This window comes from Rattus norvegicus, chromosome 5, assembly GCF_036323735.1.
Source record: "Rattus norvegicus strain BN/NHsdMcwi chromosome 5, GRCr8, whole genome shotgun sequence".
NCBI classification, from domain to species: domain Eukaryota; kingdom Metazoa; phylum Chordata; class Mammalia; order Rodentia; family Muridae; genus Rattus; species Rattus norvegicus.
In genome coordinates, this window is record NC_086023.1 from 133,439,855 (window position 1) to 133,463,650 (window position 23,796).

The 23,796-nt window shown below is 46.3% G+C and overlaps 1 long non-coding RNA gene across 2 annotated transcripts; it reads left to right on the plus strand.

Moving 5' to 3' along the window:
- Positions 1-621: 621 nt before the first annotated feature.
- LOC134486966 (uncharacterized) lies at positions 622-15,676 on the plus strand. Of its 2 annotated transcripts, none has more exons than XR_010066587.1 (4): positions 622-3,078; positions 14,082-14,301; positions 14,453-14,713; positions 15,407-15,676. It is a non-coding gene; the product is annotated as an uncharacterized LOC134486966 (long non-coding RNA). The 2 variants fall into 2 exon arrangements; XR_010066588.1 differs by having other exon boundaries at positions 14,647-14,713.
- The last annotated feature ends 8,120 nt before the right edge of the window (positions 15,677-23,796 follow it).

A 23,796-nucleotide genomic window follows, 5' to 3' on the forward strand; every position in this document is an offset into this window, starting at 1 on the left:
ACCGAGGTCAGAAGAACCTTCTGCTCTGTAGGATCCATGTCCATTCAGGTTCCCACACTTTGTCTCTGGGAAGCTGTCACTAAAGTGACCCTGGAGTGGGTAAATACTGAGTCACCCTCATTAGGGTGGTGGCCTATAGTCACCACCTGTGTGCCACCCCAGTCAGGCCTAGAACAACAGCTACCTATCCTGTCCAGTGAGGTGGCCAGGCAGCCTCTAGTGCAGAACCACACAGCAAGGGTGCTTGCTCTCCAGGAAATACTGACTCCATGCCTGTGGACTCCGGCCCTGACCAAGCAGATCTGGAAACAAACGTTTCGCTGACAACCCTACTTCACAGGCACAAGAGGCTGGTTCCTGACACAGCCGGGGCCTCCCGGTCTTCAGTGGCCCCTGTTAGCAGGATAGATTGTGTTTCTGGGCTTAATTAAGGGACAGACCATAAATATTCATGCAGCCAAATGAGTCTGGCTCACAAGTGCAGCTGCCTCCCGCTTGGGGAAAATTAACATTGTTTTCCAGAGGAGAGGAATGAGGCTGCTCACTGCAGAGAAGGCTTTTCAACAACCTCTCTAGGACAGGACAGAAAGGGACAGCCACACTCAGAGGCCCTGCACCCTGGGGAATTGTCCTGGCCTCTGGGACCCCTCTGCTTCCCCAGTGAGGCTCAGTGGGGCTCCGGAAGGGGGGCTTAGCAGGGTTTTTAGCAGAGCAGAAGGCTCCTAACTGTTTAGAGAACTGGTTTTAGCAAAACGTTGCTAAGGGCTAAATCCACCTGCCACCTGTATTTGTCAGGAAGCTTTCCTGGGGCCTCATCACATATGATTCATAGTAACTAAAGAGCTGAGTCATGTGGTGGACCATTTTAACCTGTAAAGCCTGAAGTGCTGACCACTGGGCCTTGTATGGAGAGTCTGCTGGCTCCTAGAACTGTCTAGAACCACCTCCTGTTGGACATCTGCTATTATTATTAAAAGTCTCAGAACTTGAGCTGGCAAGGTGACTCAGTGGGTAAAGGCCCTTTGCCACAGAAGGCTGATGACGTGAGTTTGGTCCTCAGAACCCAAGGTGGAAGAAGAGAATCAACTTGGGAAAGCTATCCTCACATGCTGCAGCATCAGCACCACCACCATCACCATCACCATCACCATCACCATCACCATCACCATCACCATCACCATCACCTTCATAAATAACATTAAGAATAAATAAAAGTCCTGTCATTTCAACATCCATGGTGTCCTAGAAGTTGAGAGTGCTTTTGCCTTGTGGACTTAGAATCTTCTCTGCAGACTAAAACCTGATTTCCACGTCTACTCTGCCCCTTCCTTACCTGTGACTGTCAGCAAGTCACCCGCCTTCCTCCTGCTGGGACTCCCTGAGACCCCAAAATAAGTTGGACTGTGATTTACTGGCAACACTTACAAATTACATATTGCAATGATATATCATTCATATGTAATATGATTATAAACTACACGTTTAAAAAGTGGGACCTTGAAACATTAGGAGCCTTACCTGTGGTCTGGTCACTAGGAGTGGACTGCAAAGCCAAAACCCGATCCTGTCTCTCAGGCAGCCCCACTTGCACCATGTCCTCAGCCTCTCTGAACACCTGCTGTAAGGGGGGGGCTCGCTATCCCCATCCCCACCCGCTCCCACCCTGAGCATTCACATAGGAATCTGCCCTATATTTGTAGGAATCTATATTTGCCACACTTTGGCTCCTGGTTTGAATAGCTTCTTCCCATCTCTGTAAAGTCCAGAAAGAGAATGCACACATTCTTGAGGCTGTCTCCCAACTTTCTAGGAGCCAGGAGCAGGCTGAGCCTAATGCATTTGCAGCAAGCAAGACCTGGGCAGAAATTTCCTGTTTCTGTTATATTCCCCTACAGGAAGCCCTCCCTGATGCCTAAAGCTCCCAGTATTCCTGCCTGGACCGCTTCTCGTTGAGACAGGTCAGTAACAACCCCAGGACTCTCTAACCCTTGCATTCTTTCTGCTGGTTTTCAACGTGCCCTGATTGTCTGCTCTCTTCCTACGATTGTGTGGCAATAATGAATCCCAGCACATAAATGCCTTGCATTGAAGTTATCCTCACGACCAATCCCACTTGTAAGATGCTGGACCTGGGACCCATGGGGAGGAGAAACAGACAGTAAGAGGCCTGCAGAGAAGCCCTGTGTGTCCCTTACGGGGAAACCCTCCTGCCCGCTTCTCCTCACATAGGTACCGAGACGTCATCTGCGGCTGCTGCAGATACTGACTAGTTGGGGGTGACACAGACAATCGAGAAGCTGTTGATAAAGCAAATCCCGTGTGCCAACCAGTTTCTAAGCACACTGCCTTAGTCGAGCCCCAGGGCAGGTATTTCTATTCCTGAGCAGGTTGGATGTCCTGGGGAATCAGGCTCGACCCAGGACTCTGGTGGGTAAGGCTTTTAGCTCACCCCCAGCAGCCCTAAGAGGCCAGATCATATCCTTTCAGGGAGTGGAAAAGGAAACACTGAGCCCTTTTACAGGGTTTCTTGTGTGTGCCTAGCAGCCTCTGAGGATGGCCGAGCTGCCACGGATGGAAGAAACAGTTTATTTTTCCTGTGAGCCGCTCTGGAGCCTTTCAAAGGTGTGAAGTTGCAGAGCCTCCAAATGCTGACTCCATGGGGCTGCACAGGGCCAGCCCTGCCTGGGCCTCAGACCCCTCCACCCACCCACCCCCAGTCACAAGCTCCAGCTCTTCATGTGCTGTGGGAGCTCCCCTAGGCCCATCTGGCCTCTCCTGTGCTGAAAGGCTGCAGAGTGACAGGCCAGAAACCCGATTCAGTGTTTATTCACTAAACACTGAGAGAGCCCTCCTGAGTCTCCTCCCCACCCAAAGCCTCTGCTACTTGGGGGGGTGAGGGGGGGCACTGTCCATCTGCCATGCTCAGCATACCTGGTGTACTTGCCCCAGGAGATCAGACACAAGGAGGAGCATCCGGACTGGCCATGAAGCAAGAAAAAATCTGGTAAGGCGGAAGAAAGAACTGCCACCCGGTGGCATCAGTCGAAAGAGGAGGAACCCCAAGTCCTGTGGATTCTGGTAAGGACTCTGGGTACATTCACCTCCCGTGACAAGATTGAGAGATTCCATAAGAGCTCTGTCCATGAGTTTTATATGTTGTAATCCTGCAAGCCTATGACAGCAGAAGGGGTCTCAGGCTGGACCAAAGAGCTATGTCTGTGTTTCTAGCTCCAGTCTGCCATGTGGTCTGCTGCTCAAATGAGATGGGTGGCTGAGCCCATGAAATGACGGGTTGTTTGCTTAGACAGTGGCCCAGGAAGCTGCGCTGGGGTTGTATTTTCTGTTTCATTTGAGACAGGGTTTTTCTATGTAACCCAGGGTAGCCTCCAAGTTCTGGTACTTTTTCTCCTTCAGGCTACCAAGTGCTGGGATGATAGTATGAACTTCTGTGTTCAACTACAGTTATTTAAAAAACCTGAATGAATAGTTTTCTGTCTCCTCCTCCGAGTCCATTCTTGTAACATACCAGACTGCTTTGTGGGGCTGCTGTGTTGTCTGTCTGAACCAATACCTTGTGGTCAAACAGAATACGTGGCCATTTATCTACTAGGGTGGGTCGTGTGGCCGAGATGGATGGTTCTGCCTCTCCTGGTGGTGTTTTAGCTGACCTGACTGAGTGGGGTCCTGTGATCATGAACAGCCCCACATCCCAAGATCTGAAATCCCAGAAAGATCCAGTGGTAAATGTTTCAGGAACAACTTCATTCTGATCACCACAAAGGACACTTTGTACTGTCATGAACAGGAACCAGCCTGCTGTCAGCCAGCCTAGCAGGTCAGCAACCCTCACTACCTGTACATCCTAGTGGTGGCAGTGAGACCAGTGCTCTTCCCCATGGTTGTCAGGGCTGCCACAGCCCTGTCACTCTCACGCATCTTTGACCAATTGCAAACATGGTGAGCTCACTGACTTCCATTGGGCCTGTGACAGAGAGTCCTCACCACCATTCCTAGTCACCCTGCTCACCCACCCCCTCCTTATCCTTCTAGGCCTCCAGTGAATGGGGCTTGTTCACACTGGGACATTGGCTTTGTCCCTTTGTAAAGGCTGTCCCGTCCCCTTAGCCTTGCTGCTCCCAATTCCAGAATCAGCCTCAGAGGTCCCTGCAGGCTGGGGTACATATAGAGCACAGTGTACCTAATGCTGTACTTCAGAATCATGGCTGGCTGGGGACTGTGTTTAGGAGCAGAAGACAACCTCGAGATTTTTTAATGACAGAGAGACTGAGTCAGACAGAGTGGCCCGTTGAGCCCCAAGCTTCTGTGCCATTTGTCCATTTCCACCTTCCTTTCCTCAGTTCTTACAGAACTGAGCAGGCATTTGTCAACTGGCTTCACTCTGATCTCCCCCGCACCACTGGGAAGTGTGTACAGCTGACACAGTCAGTAGTCTTGGGAGTTTGGGGTTGTGGTGGTTTTTCTGTTTAGCATTGGAAATCAAAAGTGAGAGCCACAGAGGCGGCCATTTTAGGTTGTGCAGCCTCCGGAAATAAACAGGAGCACCAGCCCGATGGATCCGAAATGCAATGTGTCAAAAGGAAACAGAACCAAATGGTTCTTTTCCTGTTTCTAATATTTTCGCTCCCACACTGAGATTATTTAAGGCAACTTCCTACTTGTGGGTGGGCTTATTGGGGATCAGAGAGGAACTGTGACTTGCCTGGAGGCGCACAGCCCCATGGGCAAAGCTATGCGGTGTGCCTAGAACCTTCTGTCTTGGAATTCTCTGGAGTTTTCAGTTTTCAGAAAACTCTCTGGCTCCACGGAAATAGTATCCTTAGAAGCCAAGGAGAGCTGTGATTTCATTGGCTGTGAGGCTTTCCAATCTCTAAACTAAGTGGTTTATTGAAAATTTTTTTGAAATTGGCAAATAATAAAAAATCCTCCATTTTGTCTGTAGGACACTGACTGATATCTTGCCATTTCTGCCTGCATTCCTCTCTCATATAGAGTTTTGAGGTGATGTATGTGAACCTGGGGGCCTGGGGACTTCCAGAAAAAGGTAGAGGAAAGCCTGTGCATCTGTCTTTTCTGTGCTTGATCGAAAAGGCCAGAGGACCCACTATTCAGGCTGTTTGTTTTTGGCTAGTCCTTTCACAGTGTTTGGGGGTGGATTCACTAGGAAGCCAGTGTTTTCTAAAATGTCAGGGTGCCTTTGTGGCCGCTTGTGTTTTGCTTTGAGTTTGTCCCTGAGCGATGTAATAGAATCCCGAAAGTTACTCCTCCCATTGCTATCTGACCACCCTCTTCCACTGTGCCATCCCCTGCGGGGATTTATGGCTTGGTGAGGAGCCTCCACATATCCTTGCCATGGATCCCAGCATCAACTCATTGCCAAATCGTCCTCGTCAACCTGGCTTTAATCGCCTCCGAACCTGATAACCATCGGAGGCTGTGCATCCCTGGCAAATTATCTAATCCACATGTTGTTCAATGTGTGTAAAGCCCAGCCCACGAGGATCATAAAATAAATAAGTGCAACATGGTTTATGGTTTCCAGTCTCCCTTCACCTAAACAGGCTCTCCCAGTCTCGCCGCCCCCCCCACCCCTGTGACTCCCACCTCCTTCTAAGGAAGGATAGGTGATGTGGCTTCTAGAAGGACCCGTCTGCTGCCATCCTCACCACGGGCCACACAGGCTCTTCTGCCCCATCTCTGTGACGCTTCCCAAATCCCAGAGGAGCCAAAGCTTCGTATCACTAACATGTTATTCATAGACTGGTCCTCGAGGCACGGGCACGGGGAGTTAAGACACTTCATGATGTGCAAAATGAAAGTAAGATGTCTCTCGAAAAATAGGCCAGTAGGAATTTGTAGTGTGGGGAGGTAGAGCAGAGAAGAGGTAGAAAAAGATGTCGATAGCTCTAGAGGATATAAGGATAATAAAATTAGAATATATATTATCTAATATATATATATATATATGGTCTCCAAGTGTGTGTGTGTGTGTGTGTGTGTGTGTGTGTGTGTGTGTGTGTGTACCTGTGTGAGCAAAGGCACAAATACAACTGGGCCAGGAGTACAGCTGACTGGCATGCAAATCCCCCTCTTTGTCCCTGAAGTTCCTCCGGCTATGCCTGAAACCTTGTAATTCCAAAATTCTGGAATTTGTACATCTCCTCTTTCCTCACAAAACAGTGACTGAAACATCCTGCAGTTCTAAGTGCCTAGACCTAAAGTCTGTAATTATGAATTTCTCTGAATCTCTAATGCTATCGTTCCAGGATACAGACCTTCTGCTTCTAAAATTCTGTCAGTAAGAGCTCTGTAGTTTAACATTCTAGCGCTCCACTGTGCTTAAGGTCTCTAACTGTTAGTGTCTAGGAGCCCGTGCTTCTACAGATTAATTTATCTGTATTTAGTTTATTTATTTATTTGTTTTGTTTTGTTTTGTTTTTGAGACAGGTTCTCACTACACTGCCCTGGCTGTCCTGGAACTCACTCACTATGTAGGTCAGGCTGGCTCCAAACTAACAGGGGTTCTCCTGTCTTTGCCTCTGCACCACCACTCCCCACTTCTTCCATATTCCTAATGCTCTAAAAAAAATTAGTTACAATGTCATAATCCCCAAATTCCTTAATTCTGATATTTTGTGCTACTAAGATGTAAGACTTTCATGTGAATACATTAATTTTTTTTTAAGAATTCTAACAGAATGATTCCAGGCTTCTAGGTTTTTCAGACTCCGCAATGCAAAGGTATTTTTCATTCTGTGTTCTACGATTTGAAAAATCTACTATACGATTCTCAGGGCTGTAACTTGGTATATTATACCTCCAACTTTTGTTATAGTTGGAGATTTTATTATTTGAAATGCAAAATCACTTGATCTTTGAAGGGCAGGAATTAAGTCATAATTCAGAGTCCAGGAGTGCTAGGTCCCTGGGATCAGGCAAGGAGCTTTGCCTTAGCAAAGGACACCCAATGAGAGCTAACAGTTCTAGGAGCTGAGACAAAGGCAGTGAGGGAAGGTAGTGGAAGGCAGAGGAAATGGTTTCAAGCCCGGAGTGAGGCGAGGAAATGGTCCCAACACCCGGGTTATTCTTCAACAGCCAGGCTTCTAAACATCTGCCTGATTTCTCATCAGCATCGCGATTAGAAATAGAAGCCTTTAAAACCGTCCCTCTCCCTTTCTTGTTCTCCATCAAGGGTTCCCATGACAATCATTTCAAGCAGCTAATGAGTTTCAGATGGGCTTCAGAAACCGGGGACCAAAGGGACGCTTAGGGGGAAGGTTCCTTAGCTGAATTTCTTGGGGGTTGGGGAGAGACTCAAAGAGAAGAACCTCTTGTAACAAACAAACTATGGGGCCACACACACCTTCCCTAGGTGTGAGAACAGACCCAAGAAAAAAGCTGGGAGTCTTGCAGTCACTACTTGCTCTTTGTACCCCGCTGCTGTCCCCTTTCTCCCCCTGTACACAGACCAACAGACCTGCCTTGCCTGGCTTGCTCTTCATTGCCGCTTTGAACTCAGACTGAGTAAAGACCTCAAAGTATTCTGCAAAGGCACCAAGGATTTCTTCAGGCCAAGATGTGATTGCTCACCTGCTAATAATGCACCTTTGCGATTACATTTTCTGCGACCTTGTGACCTTTCAGGTATAGAGGTAGAGCCCAGAGGCTGACTGCCCAACCTGGAGGGAGCCACTTAGCCACCCTGGGAAGTCCCTTTAGAGCTCTCCTTCTACACCCAGTTAGCCCAGGACCATAGGCAGGCCAAACAAGACTCAAGGGGCTTTTCCTCTCCTGTGCACCAGGGGGCACCGTGAAGGAGGCTAGAGGCTCTCGGGCGGGGCTATCTCAGGCTTTTTTTTTCCACAGCACTCAGAGTGCAGGAACCTGGCTGGGATTACACAGTGGGTTCTGCGGTGCTCTGGGTCCTCAGCTGCCCGGCAACTTCCGCTACTTTCAAGGTCTAATTTAGGGATCTACGGAAATGAGCGGAACATTGAGAGAGACACACCAATGCATTACAGAGGGACTCGCGGTCCACAGCCCACCGAAGCTGTTCTGAACAGGGATGCAGGGGGAAATGCTCCAACAGGATGTGTATAGTTTAGGGTTCAGAGGGGTCTCTCCTGGCAAGAAAGACCGAACCTTATAATTAAGTATCTCCGTTTCCTTTCAGACAGCAACAACAACCACGTTCTCCGCACTGCCTAAACAGGACAAATCCCGGGCTAGGCAGTTCCTGGTGGTCTTTACACACACACACACACACACACACACACACACACACACACACACACACACACACACACACGCAAAGAGAGCGAAAAAATCTGCCTGGAAGCAGGCCTCTCCAGCCTCTCAGGAGCTATTCTCCCACCCACCACCCACCCCCCATCCCCGCACCCTCCCCTAATCCCCCCTCCCCATTTGCAATTAGGGTAATCTTTTGTTGCCTGGAAAGTGTAAAAATCACCAGCTTTTCTTTTTGCATGCATAATATCCATTTCCCCTCCAAGTGCGCTATTTGGTTAGGGAATTACATCTATTTACAAGAGTAGATGTTGCACAAAGGTTGTGTTTATGTGGAAAATTATATCGGTGACACGGGCTGATTGGCATGTGGAGGCTGGGAGAGCAGGCCGAAGAGGCCTCCTCATCAGCTTGGAATAACAAAATGATTGTATTTTCAGCAAAGCTAATTGATCACACACCTCGCTGGGCTATCTGTTTACTCAAAGGCCAACCAGGCCCTGGGAAGGTGGGAAGGAGAGCACAGCAGGCAGTGGTCAGCACCAGGCCAGGCCAGCCAAGGCTCTAGGGGTATGTAGCAGAGATAGGAGATAGAATGGATGGCCAGAACAGACCCCTGGGTCCTGCGGTTGTACAGAGATAGGCAGAATGCTGATTCTGAAAAACTAGGCAACACCAGCAATTTTTTTTTTTTTTTTTTTTAGTTCATGTGGGCATCAAAGGTTTGGGGAAGGGAAGAGCAGACCAAAGCAGGACTCAGAGCCACTGCAGAAAGAAATACACTCATTCCCTTCCCCTTGTCCTTTTGAGAAACTAACCCCTTTTCAAGCTGAGGCTGAGGAGATTGCATTAGTCTTGTGGAGCAGAGGCTCTGGAAACCTGGCTCCATATGTATGCCCTGCCTCTCATCCAGTACTCTTGGTATTGGAGAGTTACACATGGCAGAGTTAGGGATCAGCTACAGTGAGATACCACTGAGAGAGTACAATCAGCTTCCAAGTGTGCCCTGCAGAACAAACCCTCTCCCACCACAACAGAGACAGGGCTGTCCTCGGGTCTCTATCTGCTTCCCTAAGCGAAGACACGCTGGGCCTTTCACTTCCCCTAGCTGACCTACCTGGCTAGTAGCCCTAAAAGCCCCATGGCCCAAGCCATCTAAAAAAGCAAGCGGCTAGAGTTCTATCTCCTCCCTAGTGAAAACTCCAGTTGTGTAGGAAGAAAACAAAACAATCAAATAGGCAAGCACTTGGGTGAACACGACAAGTTACAGTAGAAAATAACTCTTTGGGGACTAGTGTGGGGACCAATTCACTTGCCAGCACTTTGCAGATATGAAGGTCATTTAGAAACCACTGATCAGAAACATTATAACACCTGCCCGCCCTACGGTGTGCTCACCTGGCTGTCTTGCAAACTTCCCAGTGAACCTAGGACTATTCCACTTTTACAGGGATACACAAGCACAGCTCCCAGCTTGTCTGGTTCTAACTCTGGCGTGTCATCTCTCCATTGCTGATCAATATTAAATCCAGTAACTGTTTCCTAAAGTCAAATTTAAAATACTTGAGAACACATAATAAGTGCCCAGAATTCACTAGAGAAATCCTGAGATCCTCAGAGGCCACTGAAAAAAAAAAATCTTATTTTACAAATTGGGAAAGTGACACCTAGAATACCATGCTGATCCGACTGGCTACAATTCACACATTATTTAAGGTTGTTCTATCAGTTGACCCTGAATAAACTTCAGGTGCTTTGTCCCAATCTTAATCAGGAGGCTTTTCTTCCCAGGTCTAAGTGCAATTTGCAATTTGCAATTTGTAACAACCTCCTTTTTCTGGAATCACTGTGTGTGTGTGTGTGTGTGTGCGCGCACACACACACACACACACACACACACACACACACACACACACACACACACACTCCCTGGCCCTTCAGAAAGACAAGCTGTTAATTAATGTGGCACTCTCTAAATTGTTTTGTAACTGAAACCATTTTGCAACGAAGGGACATTAATAAAACCTGAATCCAAATCAAACTTCTCTGTGTACATTATTTTTACTCTGCAGTCAATGCTTTTTATTAGATGGGAAACTTTCACTGTGCTTTTTATCTCTGGCTGTATAGTGTTCTACAATTTAAAAAAAAATAAAAACGGGCACGGGGGGGGGAGTGGGGGGGCGGCGACCAGTGACTCCAAAGTCTGGCAAAATAATATACTTTCTTGGATGTCTCTGTGTGTTGCCAATTAGCTTTGCTGAGAGCACAGGCCCATCCATCACCCGCCTCTGGGTGGCTGTAACGGAGACCTAATTTGTTTCATATGCCCCGTGCTCAGGCGTTCATCCTTGCCTCCAACCTGCTGAGGAACCCCTGTCCAAGGAGGAGATGAATGACAAGAAAACCCGAGACAAGCCAGCAGGACTCCTATCAGAAACTGCTCTGCTCTGGGTGGGAAGATCCCAGCCCTCCCAGGCCTGCCGTTCCTCCCTCAGGCTCTCCCACACCTCTCTCTCGTTCACCCCTTCTCCCCTTTCACGACCCAGAAGACCCAAGACTCACAGGCGGCCGGCGGGGCCCGAGTAGAGAATGGAAAACTGTCTCTTCCTCCAGCTTCCCAGGGCTGGCCCTGCCTCGTCCCTCTCTGCTGTTCCCACCCCCTCCCACCTACTCCTTCCACAAGCCCGACTTTTGAACCTCCAGTTCCCTAGGAATTTTATGAATGTTCAGCACAAGCCAAAATAAACTCGTAAAGAAAAGGCTTCTAAAGAAGGCCGGAGCCGCGTACAGCAAGTGCTAAGCGGTAAATACCAAAGTTCTCCAGGTCGCTGGGAGCTGTGCTCTGGGTGGCGGAAGGTTGGGGCCAACCAAGGGAACGAAGGACAAGGGGAACAATGAGTGAAGACTTCCTTTTCCCTTATTCAAAGGGGGAAAAGCAAGCTCCAGGCCCTAGATTCAGCCTTCTTTTTAAAGCCTCATAATCTGCCCCCTCTTTTTATTGATGAGCTAGCCCAGAAAGTGGGGAGCTTTCTCAAAAGACACACAGTAAGCATACCTGTCTAGCCTTGGAGCGCCCCCTCCCTGTGAGACTATAGGACTGCATGATAAGAAAAGAAGGCATCCAATGCAAGCCTGACCTACAGAATCTCCTGCTGTGGTGGGATGCAGGATGCACTAGATCTGATCAGCCAATGTTCTGCCCCATGTGTTTTTCAATTACATTTAAGACTCAGTCATGGCACCAGAGAGAGATAGCTCAGCTCGTAAAAGGCACTTGTCACTAAGCCTGACGACCTGTATTTGATCCCTAGGACCCACAAAGTAGGAGGAAAGAAACGACTTCTGAGAGTTATTTATTTATTCTCTACCCACACACTCGTGCCATGGCATGCATTCTGTGCACATGCGCACACACAGATACAATAAATAAATGTAATACAAGCATTTTAAAGAATAACGTTCAGTCGCCTATACCACTACCCGAGGCCATAAAATGGAGCTTCACAGTTCTCACACACCTCCACACCTGTCAAAGTTCTACCAGAAGATGGTATTCCAATGCACAAGAGCCAGGACCCTGGAAGGAATCTTCTGGAAGATTCATCACTCTGGCTTCCGTAGGCCTTGGCTTCTCTTCTGCCAGTCATGATACTTCCACTCAGCGTGAAGAGTCCTATATCTCCTCACAAGAGTAAGTCCAAATGCTGTGGAGACAAGCATTTTCCTGTCGAAACTCAATCCAAGAATGCTGGAGTCGGAGAAGACCTCAAAGGTCATCTAGTTAGGCTCCTCCCAGACCGAATCTCTCCTCTACTTCCTTGAGTGTAAAACTGGGACCAGTTCCTCATCAGGATTCCGTGCAGTTGCTACCAGAACGGCCCACAATCCATGTAAGCCAGGCCTGGGCAGGAGCTGGGGGCATTCACAGGAGCAGGGCAGGGCTGCTCTGAGGAGGTCAGACAGGCAGAGCAGATACAGGGGACTGTTCCAGGGGAGCCAGGATCTACAGAGCCCACAAGGGTCAAGCAAGCTTGGGCTACAGTTGTAGCAGCTTCACTCATTCCCTGGTCTCCATATTCAATCAAGAAAGATGTGCAAGAGATGTCAGGGCTGAGAAGAGAGGGACTTGGTGATTGGTTAGGCAGGTGTAGGGGTGTGTGTGTGTGTGTGTGTGTGTGTGTGTGTGTGTGTGAAAGAGAAGCAGAACTAAGACTGACTCAGGGAGATGGCATGTATGTTTTTCAGAAGGAATTTGACGGTCATGACAACAATGGCTAATGCTAATGGAGCACTTACTGAATGCCAGGCTGAGCATTTTATATGTGACCGCATTTAATCCTCTCAGCAATTCTGAGGGGTTTCCAGAAGGAACACAAGAGCATTGTGACATTAGCTGGCATTGATTAAGAATTTATTACATGCCAGGCATATTATGTTAAACATTTTACATACATGACTTCATTTAATCCTCACAGCAATTATGAGAAACTCCTCCTACCCTGCCCTTTCTTTATTCTCAGAGGGGGCACAATGTCAGACAGCAACCTGCTGTTCTGCCCTCAGCTCCGCCATCCTTTCCCCTGGCCGGACGCTCTCTCCCTTCCCTGAACAGTGCCAGGTCTCTTGCCATGCCAGGCATTCAGGCAGAGCTGCTTGTCCTCTCCCATCCTCCAAGGTCTTCCACGTAAGAACCTGATCTCCACAACCCAGCACAAGGGAGCTCATGTGGGACAGTGTATCTGTGGGAGGTGAGACTGACCTCTCCACTGACACACCCCACTCCACACAGGCCAGAAAGGGCTAAGCAGTGGGGACACATGCTCAGCGGGGGGTGGGGGGGATTCCAACATCTTCAATCTGTTCAAGCAGTCAGGGAGAGACTATGCCCTGTACCGTGACCTGGACCAGTGCCCTGAGATTCACATCATATACATCAACAGCTACCACATGTCACTGCAGGCTTGTGTCGAGTCTCCAGGCAGATTCAGGGGAAGGTGCTGGCATCCTCCCATTTTAATTATGGAGGCGCTGAATCTGGAGACAGTGGTTTGCTTGCTCCATTGCTGCTTTGTGACCATGACAGGACTCCTAGCCTCTGCAATCTCCATGCTAAGTCCCGGCTTCTTCACCAGCGTTCTCATACCTGCTCCCACCATTTCACACAGGCTAGACCTCAAATGCGAGCTGCCCTACATTCTCATCTCCCCCAGAGGAACTTCCTCGGTGCCTTGCCTCCAAGAACCTGAGCCCTCTTTCCTGTCCTCTATTTCTCCCTGTTGCCTGCTTCTTAACCCCTTGCTTTCTGAACATGGGCCTTGATCTCTGCCTCTGTTTCTCCAGGCTTCTCTGTATGTCCACGTTGCCTGAAACACATCTTCTCTGCTATGCAGCTTAGGAAGCACTTGCTGGAAAGGCACTCCAGAGGTCCCCAGATTCTCCTTCAGGTTTCCAGGTCCCACTTATCCTCTCCACGTAGCTCTATCTACATTTCCCTTGTGGTGTAAACTCAAATACCAGTTGCTAAAAGGCAGAGAATATGAAGTGCATGCAGGAGACTCAAGCCCTTCCCACCCTGCATAAACCTAGGAAGCACCTAGTGAGTGAATGAATGAATGAATGAATGAATGAATGAACAGATGGATTATGGTGGTTTCTATTGAAGCCAAGCTAACACCTTTCTTCTTCATAAGTTTCTAAGGATGCACTGGCGAGGGGAGGAAGGTTGGGGTTTTGAGCTAGCTGTTTTGACTTGGTCCTCTGTTTCTGTGGCCCTCTCAGCTCCTCCTCCCACTCTTAATACCCGGTCTCTCTAGGATGGAGCTGAGAAGGTCCCTTGACTGAAAGCGCGGCACACCACTGCACTCTGCACAGCCCCAGGTGCTCCGTGTAGCCCACCCTCAGTCTTCTCTGCTGGAGGTCTCCAGATCTGTGGCTCTCCCAGTGTCGCTGGCTCTCAGGCCTCCCCTCTCAGCACCAAATCCAGCTGTGCAAACCCCCTTCTGGCCCAGGAGGACCTCAGCCTTGGACACGGGGGTAAGTGGATGCAGATGAAAATCGGGCTGGCAATTTATGGTGTGTGTAGTCTGCTCCCTCCAGGCGCTCCATACGTCAAGGCAAGGCAGTGTTTTCCTTGGAAACTACTCAGGTGGGACCTCTTCCTGGCAAGGCACTTGCTCTCCCTCAGGTGCTGCGGGGCTCCTCCACAGGGAATTCCTGGGAAGGTTTTGTTCACCAGGGATGGCAGATGAGGTTCCTCAGTTCCAGCCTCAGCTTGAGCATGTTCCTGGGGCAGAGCAGGACAGGAAGCTCCGAGGGCCGAAGGAACTCCATGTGGAGTATTTCCTGCTCCACTTCTCACTCCCTTCAATGCTGTCCCAGACTACAGGGCAGCCCGTGGGACACACAGAAAGGAGTGAGCTACAACAGACACCATTCGGGCAGAAAGGTAAGAAACGCAGCAGGGGTGCTCAGACGCAGACAAGAATGAGTGACCGCTCGAAAGATTAGAAAGCCACAGGACCGAAATTGTGACCAAGGGGACAGAGGACCTGCCCTAGAGCAAAAGCACAGACAAGGAAAGTCAGTGGCCAAGAGAAGAAATTGTGAACCAACCCTGACATGAGAGGGGTAGGTAGCTCAAGGGAGAGAGAAAAGGGGGAGCAGAGGTAGACGATGCCACCACGATCCACACAGGAACACTGCAGGGAAGACATCAAATTTCTGTGATCCACATGAAAGTCAGGACCTGGTTCCACACTGATATACAACACATGCAAGGGCCAGTAGAAATGCAGGGTCTGCCACACCAACTTCCCAGCGGTCCCTTCCTGGGAGCAGTAAGTCTAGGGCCTGTGGTTGAGCGATGGGAACACAGGCCAGCCCCTATCCCCCAGTGTGGAGGCTCAGCGATGTGTCAGTCAGCCCTGGGCTAACTGGTTTCATAGGGGACAGAGAGGAAAAGAAGTATCAGGAATCTTGACTGGTCCAGGGTAAGAAGGCCACTGTGTTTGTTATAAACTTAGACTTCTTTGTGGCTGTCTGTTTAGCCTCTAGCAGAACGAGCATTTACCCCCTAAGTGCACTAGCTACTTTTGTTGTTACTGTGTGCGGTGGTTTGAATGAAGAGTGTTCCCCATAGACGCCAGATGCCAGCATTTGAAGACCTGGTTCCCCAGTCGGTGTTGCTGTTTGGGGACATTACGGAACCTTTAGGAGCTGCGGCCTTGCTGGAAGAGTATGTCACCAGAGGGAGCCTTTGAAGGTTTATAGCCACTTCCAGTTTGCTTTCTCGGCTTCCTGTACAATAGAATGTCTTCAGTCAGCTTCCCGCCGAAGCTGTGCCAAGCCTGCCTCACTAATAGGGGTGTCCTTCGGAATCCTAAGCCAAAATAAACTCTTTCCCCAATGAGTTGCTTCGGGTCATTGTTTGTTTGTCTGTTTGTTTGTTTGCACAGCCACAAAAGTCCCGACTACATTGTAACAAATAACTGGGAAAAGCAACTTCAGAAAGGAAGGGTTTATTTTGGCTCCTGTCCTGGGCGTATAGGTCATCATGGCTTGGAAAGCAACTCCAACCCTGGCAGAGGAGTGGAGGAGCGGGGAGATAGATGATGGGGCACAACTCATTTTCTCTTTTTTGACTTTTTTTCTTTCATCCGGGACCTCAGACCATCAGAGGATGCTTCCCAAAGTTAAGCGTGGTCTTTTTCCTCAGGTGACCCTCTCTGTCAAGATGAAGATTAACTATCACTTGTACTGAGCCTCTACCAAAAGCCAGGCAAGCCTCTGTTCTGAGAGTGCCACTGCAAACAAGCAGCCTGGACTGTGCCTTGCCCAACTTGTGTCTAAAATCAAAGACAAAGACAAGAAGCAAAGTAAGACGTGTGCATGACACCTTGGGTACAGGTATGAACTATGGCTGACAAGAGTAGGAGGAGGTTGGGCAACCTAAGTGAGGTACTGAGGAGTCCCACCAAAGACATCTGAAAGATAGGAGGGGTAAGCTGAGAGCATATGTGTGGAGTTCAGATCCATACACCCAAGTACAAACTCTGATGTGACCATGTGGTCCTGGGACACCAGCACTGTGGAGAGCAGAAACGGAATGATCGCTGGGGTTTGCTGGCTGCCAGCCCGATGCCAGGTTGAATACAGACACTGTCTTGGTGGAGAGAATAGAGCAGGGCACCCTGCACCCTCTGCCGGCCTTTATACATAGGGTCAGGCATATACACCTGCAAATTCATATGTGTATGCATTATATGCACACATCACACACACACACACACAGAGGTAACACAGAAGGGAAATGTATGTCATAGCTACCACACAAGAATTTTGAAGGAAAAATGTTTTTTCTGGAATTCAAAACCTGGTGTGTGGACTGAGAGCATCTCAATGGCAGAGTTCAGCCTAGCATCTTAAATCTATGTAAACACCGGCACAGCCAATCAAAGTTTGGCTGTAGAGGCACACAGGAGCACACATCACATAACAGTTACATAGCATAGATACAAATTAATGGCAAATTAGGAAACCCTAAGTTCAGTTTCTAGTACTGAAAAAAAAATTCCACCACAGAGCATAACCAAAACCTGATATGCACAGAGGGTTTGCTCATATTATTTGTGAATGGGTAAAGCTATGATGTAATGTTTTTGTTCTTGAACTTTCATCTTACCTGTCAATGTAAGTAAAGTTGCTATCAAATGTTTACACCACAATTACATTCATTCACCAGTTACACCAAAGGCTAGCTATGACTACAAAAACTAGTGAAAGTAATATATGAAAGTTAACTGGGTTCATGGAATTAACAGTACAAATAAATACATTCTATGAATTTATGTGTAAATACACCAATATAAGACACTTTAATTCATATGTATGTGATATATTTATTTGGTTTATTTTATATCAGTGAAATTCATAACAGATATACAAATATGTATATAAGATATACAAGGGTTGGGGATTTAGCTCAGTGGTAGAGTGCTTGCCTAGGAAGCACAAGGCCCTGGGTTCGGTCCCCAGCTCTGAAAAAAAAAGAACCAAAAAAAAAAAAAAGATATACAAATATGTATATATATTCATGTATATGTGTATGTACATGCACATGTTTTAAGAGATAACTTTAAACATTAGAGTCCCCAATTTCACTTTTATTGTCTTCACATAAAATTCAATATAGCTTCAGTATTGGCACAGTAATTAATTCAGACCAAATTCCACTGCTCTTTACAACCGGAAACTAATCAACAATAGGAACGAAATGTCTCTGCCGGAAGGCATTAGGCCTTCAGCTGGCAGTGAGGCCCTGTTTTCAAATCAGATACACATTTGGAAAAAATCATGAGTAAGTAATGAATTTAATAAATTAACAATTGGAGGATTTATGTAGAGGGAAAAAGCCAATTAATAGAATTTCTAGGCCAGAAATTAAAATCCCTGAAATTCAGGGCTTTGCAGATCAATGTGTCATATGAATGGCAAATTACACATCGTTGAAAGTAGAAGTGAATTAGAAGAAAAGTTCAAATGAACTAACCAGACAATGTTTTCAAAGAAAAGAGATCTAATATAGAAGATATATATAACATTTATTCATGTATATATACAACATACATGGCAGACAGTGTAATTATAAATAAAATTCAAAGTGGGAAAAGGAAGACAGTGGAATAAAAGCAGTATGTAAAGAGACAATAGACGGGAGAATTCTAGAATTATCCATCAAATCCCAGAATCAATCACTTTTGCTCGATTTTGCAAAGCCCAAGCAAGATTAATTGACAGTAAGTCACATTTTAATTTGAGCGAGCCACTAAATAATTAAAAAAAAAAAAAACAAGAACAAAAAAAATCTTTAAGCCAGTCAGTTTAAAAAAAAAAAAAAAAAGACACCTTGAGCCCTAGGTAGGCTAACAGAAAACTTCTCCAATTCAGACCAAATGGAAGCCATTTGCACCAATGGACACAAAATAAGAAATGATGGACAGGAAAAACCAATAAAATGACATCTAACAGCTATTTTAAAAAATCTGTTATAAAATCCTCCCCCTCCTTTTTCTCTTTCCCCCTCTTCGTCTCCCGCCCCCCTTCTGTAGAAGGAAATCTACGTTTTTCTTCAAAGCATACAACAGAATCTCAGTATCAGATCATGGGACCTAGTTCTGTTCTCTGATTTATTCACTACATTGGGTGGTAAGGAAACCCAATTCAGCACTGACAGCTCTGTTAAGCAGCCTTGGCTCCCTCTAAACGTGCAAACGTCTGCCCAAATTGTTCAGCAAATCCACTACTATTTAGAACCAGTGCAAGCAACCCTGTGAAAAGCAGGGAGCATGGGAGCAGTATATTTCCCCCGTCGAGTCCATGTACAAAGTCAGACATTGAACAGAAAGCAGAAAGAGTGAAAGAGCAGGATGAAGGTGTGGAAGGCTGTCTTCCAGGCGTGACTAGGCCAGTGTGCTCGCGGGGACTCCCAGGAGCTGTGATCACCTGAAAAACATTTGCATTACATTAGGCCAGTCAGCACTCTGGTAAGGAGGAGGGAGGGGCTTATGAGGCCTCATCCCTACAGGAAGACTTAAAGCGCTGGCTGGAGAAAGAAGAGACATTGTTTTTAATGGGGTAGACGTTGGCTAGGTGCCATAACTAAGTCATCGTCTACGTTCCTATGAGAAAGCCTAACTCTTTTATTCATACACTCCCACAGCGGAGGAAGACATTGCCTTTAAGGTCTAGTATAGGGGCAGCAAAACACTCAGAAGTTGGGGGTAAGTTTGGCATCCAGCGGGCAGCACTTTCTACTTCCGGCTTCCACCTTCCACGTCACCTCCTCTCTTCACCACAGTCTCCTGCAGAAGATCTCAACAGCCTGGGAGTTTCCATGATGGTGTGGACCAACGACAACTTTCCAGAAGAAGCCCTGCTTTCGTCTTGTACTTTCGGTTGTGTAACCCCCAAACTTCACATATCTTCTCATGACACCTTGTGGACGAGTGAAGCAGCTGAGCTACAAGTTCATATGGCACTGCCATACCCAGGAGAGCCACAACAAACATAAGTAGCCCCTTCCCCCTCAGCTGGAAGCCTCCCAGCCTCTCCCACGGATACCTGTTACTTGCACACTTCTCAAAATGCAAAATTCTATTGCCAGAGAAAACGGTCTTCAAAAAATGCAAGTAAAAACGGTTAGATAAACTTTTAAAAAAAAAAATTTTTTTTTTTTTTGGTTGAGACGGGGTTTCTCTGTATAGCCCTTGCAGTTGTGGAACTTTCTCTGTACACCAGTCTGGCCTCAAATTCAGAGACCCGCCTGCCTTTGGGGCAGGGAGAGGGAACTGGGATTAAAGGCGTGTTCCAGCACCACCCAGCTTTAAAAGGGAATTTTTTTTACCAACAAACCTGGACAATAGGAAATATTAAGGGACCTCTTAAAGGAAAAATTATCTTGGATAAATATTTAGGGAGGCTAGAAAGACTCAGAAACACAGAAGAGTACATGAATACATACAGAAAACACTGACTACGAAATAGCAAAGCTTATGTGCGTTAGAAATATAGAGAATTAAGAGATATGAAAATAATAGCATTGGCACTAAGATAAATGCACGTGTTCTGAATTGATTCTATTTTAAAGTAAATACAAAGTTATGTTATGAAATGCTTAATAAATTAAGCGTATATTTTTAATTCTCTAAACTAATAACTAAAAATTAACAAAAGCAACAAAACTCACAGAGTAGATAACTAAATTAATGCAAAGAAAAATGGGAATGATAAATAAAAAGCAGAGGAAAGATGTAAACTCAGACCAAAATAACTCAATGATTACATTAAAATGTGAACGAACTATTAATTACCTTGCAGTTGAAAGGAAAAACCATCCCGGTAAAGGTACATTGCTGCCAAGCCTAGTGCCCTGAGTTCAGTCCCTGAGGCAGAAGGAGAGAACCAGCACCCCCAAGTTGTTCTGTCTTGTGGCACATATGCATGCACACAATAAAAAGCCAGATACTACAAGTAGGCGTTAAAAATAAAATAAAATCAGCTACATTTGTTTATAACATAAATACAACTATAGCGAAATAATTACTTAAAATAATGTAAAGTAGGAACTATCTTTAAAGGGATGTAGCTATCTATATTAGTGTCAAACCATGTTAACATTTCACAAATGATACCCAGTTGCATTAGGAAAAGGCTTACAAGTTTAATGAATAAATATAAGAGCAATTATCTAAAATTCAGCATCCATTCTATGTAGAATATACCTGCACCAAATGCAGATACTAATGCACTAAAAAGTTTTAAATATCTAGAAAAAGCTGTGTGTGTGTGTGTGTGTGTGTGTGTGTGTGTAAATATATATATTTACCACATCAAGGACTATGAAACATTACATTTTCAAGGGAAATTAAAGAAGCCATAAACACTTAAGAGAGACATTCCAAATCTGTGGATTGAAAACCTCCATGCAGCAGAGAGACCAGTTCTCTTCGACTGGATCTATAGAGTCAGGACAGCCCTAGTAAACATTCTCAGGAACTGCTTTGTGAAAGTTGGTGTTTATTAAAACTTACACAGAGATGCAAAGAGCCAAGAATATGTAAGTTAGACCGAAGGAAAGGAAACACGAGCAGAAGACTATTCTACCAGCCACACAAACTCTTACTGTGAGTGGCAGTAGACCGCAGCAATTGCTCTCTCCTTTTACCTGCAAAATCGGTAAGTGTCTCAATGAAACGGAACCCAGAAACTGAGTGTTCATGTAGGTGTGTAACTAAGAACTAGGACGATGCCAGAGAACCCTGGGATGATGATGGCTCTTCACAAACAACCCCCAATCACTTGTCTTCAGTAAAGAGAGCTAGAACGAATACTTTCCTCACACTGCACACACCAACTCTAACTAAGTGGTAGATCTGAAGTGAAACCGGAAGCGATACATGTAACCTAGAGGATAATAGGGAGTCGTCACCAACAACTGTGGGTGGAGAAAAGATGTTCTTTAAAGATCGCCTAGAAGTAAAGCTTCTTTTCAATATACGACTTCACTACAAGACCAAAAAGGCAAGTCATAGAATGGCACATTTTTGCAGCACATAGAACTTGAAAAGAACTTGAATCCAGAAAATTCAGAGGAGCCCTACTAAGGAATACAAATGGGCCTTTCCAAAGGTAGAAAAGAGATTTCAGAAGGTATTTAATAAAAAAGAAAATCCATCTAGCTAATGAAAACTTGGGAGCTGGAGAGATGGCTCAGTGGTTAAGAGCACTGACTGCTTTTCCAGAGGTCCTGAGTTCAATTCCCAGCAACTGCATGGTGGCTCACAACCATCTGTAATGGGTGAGCCCTCTTCTGGTGTGTCTGCGGATGGGTATAGTATACTCATATAAAAATAAATAAATAAATCTTTAAAAAAAAAGAAAACTTGAGAGGGTGTCCAACCCCCATTGCTCCTCAGGCAAATACTAACTCAAGACACCATGAGAGAATGTGACAGCCCCAATCAAACAGCACAACAGAACAGAACTCATGGCACTGAGTGTTAAAGAGGATTGGAAACAATTAAGACACATACAGCTGGCGGGAGAATTAATTGAAATAACAGATTTGGGGGACATCATTTGGCATTATCTGCTGAACCCAAGGATATGTGGATCCTACAGCTTCAGAACTCTCATCCCTAGCATATGCCCAGCACATATATGTACACATATGAAGCAATGGCCTACCTAACATGCTTGTTGCATATAACAACAATAATTATAACAGTTTCATACCAGTGGCAACTAACAGATCCAGTAACAATAGAATGGATATCTATATGAATAGTTTGCATGGGTAAGTTTGTGTAGAGAACCATCTGATATATACTTTATACATATAAAATAACAATGTGGATAAATCTCACAACTAAAAGAAGCCTGTTTGAAGTAGATGTTCCAAGCTTCTATTTATGTAAAATTTTTAACTGGACAAAATCAACTTAAAGACCAGGAGACTGGCAATCCCTGAGGAGGAAGCAAGGACAGAACTATGGAGGCGACTTGAAGGGTCCTGGAGAGCTGGTGTGTGGGCTGTGACAGGGAGATACATGTTTGTGTCAGTGTACCACTCCACAATGTGCCATGTCCTCATGAACATCTAAACAAGAAGAGATTGATTTTCCTCTCCTTCAGCCATCTCTATGTTTTGAAATATCTTCCCTGGCTCTTAAAACCCCAGCCGGTTCACTTAACCAACATCCTCCACTTCCATCCATTTGCTGCAAGTGATAGGATGTTGTGCAAGATAAATCCTGCATGCTCGCCCTTTTGTCTGTGGATGCTGGAGAATGTTAATCGGAAGGCAGAATAGTGACACTGAGAGGCTGGGAGGGTTTGGGAGGGGAGAAGGATGTGGAAGAATGGTACCAAGATAATACCGGACAGAGGGAAAGTTCTACTGCCCTGCCACACATTGGGTGACTACAGTTCTTAGCAACCGATTTTTGTCATAGGGATCACTAGAGGGCCCAAACACAGCGTGATGAGGAAGAGGCCGAAATGGTAATCACTCTGGTTTGATCCCCCTACTGTATACATGGACTGAAATATTATGGCACCTTGGAAATACATGCAGTTACTAGGTGTTGATATTTTAAGTGATTCTTGGAGATGGGAATGCTAAAACCTCTGACACAGTCAGTACCCATTACACAGACATAGAATTAGCACCAAGTAGCTCCAAAATGTGTACAATTAAAGTGGGTGATTTCAACGCCCAGATTTATACTGCAACCAGCCGCCTTCCCTACACGGTCAAGTTCATTCTCCAATCAAAACTCTGGCCTCTCTTTTTGCCAGCACCGTGCTGAGCAGCAGAAGAGCAAAGCTGCGTAGAAAGAGAAAGCAAAGTTAAGGTGATCCCTTCAGGTGACAGCTGAAACATGTGTCAGTCAAGCTCTGGTTACCACTGACAGAAATGGGGTTGGGCCTAAAAGGAGAGCCCTGAGTTTGAAGCCAGCTTAGGAGAGCATGGGTTGACACCAGCAGAATCCAGTGCGTGTCCCAGCTCCACCTCATCCGAGCTGGGAACTGGGACAGGTTCTCTAAAGCCTTTTATCCTCAGTTTCTTCAGCCATAACTGGGGATTCTTCCAAGAAGTCTTCTGAGGACTAAACAAGATGAGCCCGCTAAGTGCATGGCCTGCCCTCTGTGCTCAGCAAGAACCAGTCTTTCCCCTTTCTTTCTCAGCAATGGGGTTGAGAGGCAAGTCTGTGCTGACAGAAGCACCGTATCCCCAAGTGATACTCATGGGATGGACCTCCTTTCATTTCCATTTTCTCATCTCTCCCCCACCAGCTCCAGGCTGGGCACTAGGTCCTGAAACAATAGGGGTTCAGCTCTGGGCTTTGCCATGCCCATGCCTCCAATTTTCAGTGTCTTTCTACATATAATGGGACTTTAAAATTCTCCCTCAAATGGGTTAGATTAGAATTCAGTGAAATTATGCATGGACAAGCCCTTGTGTGAAAT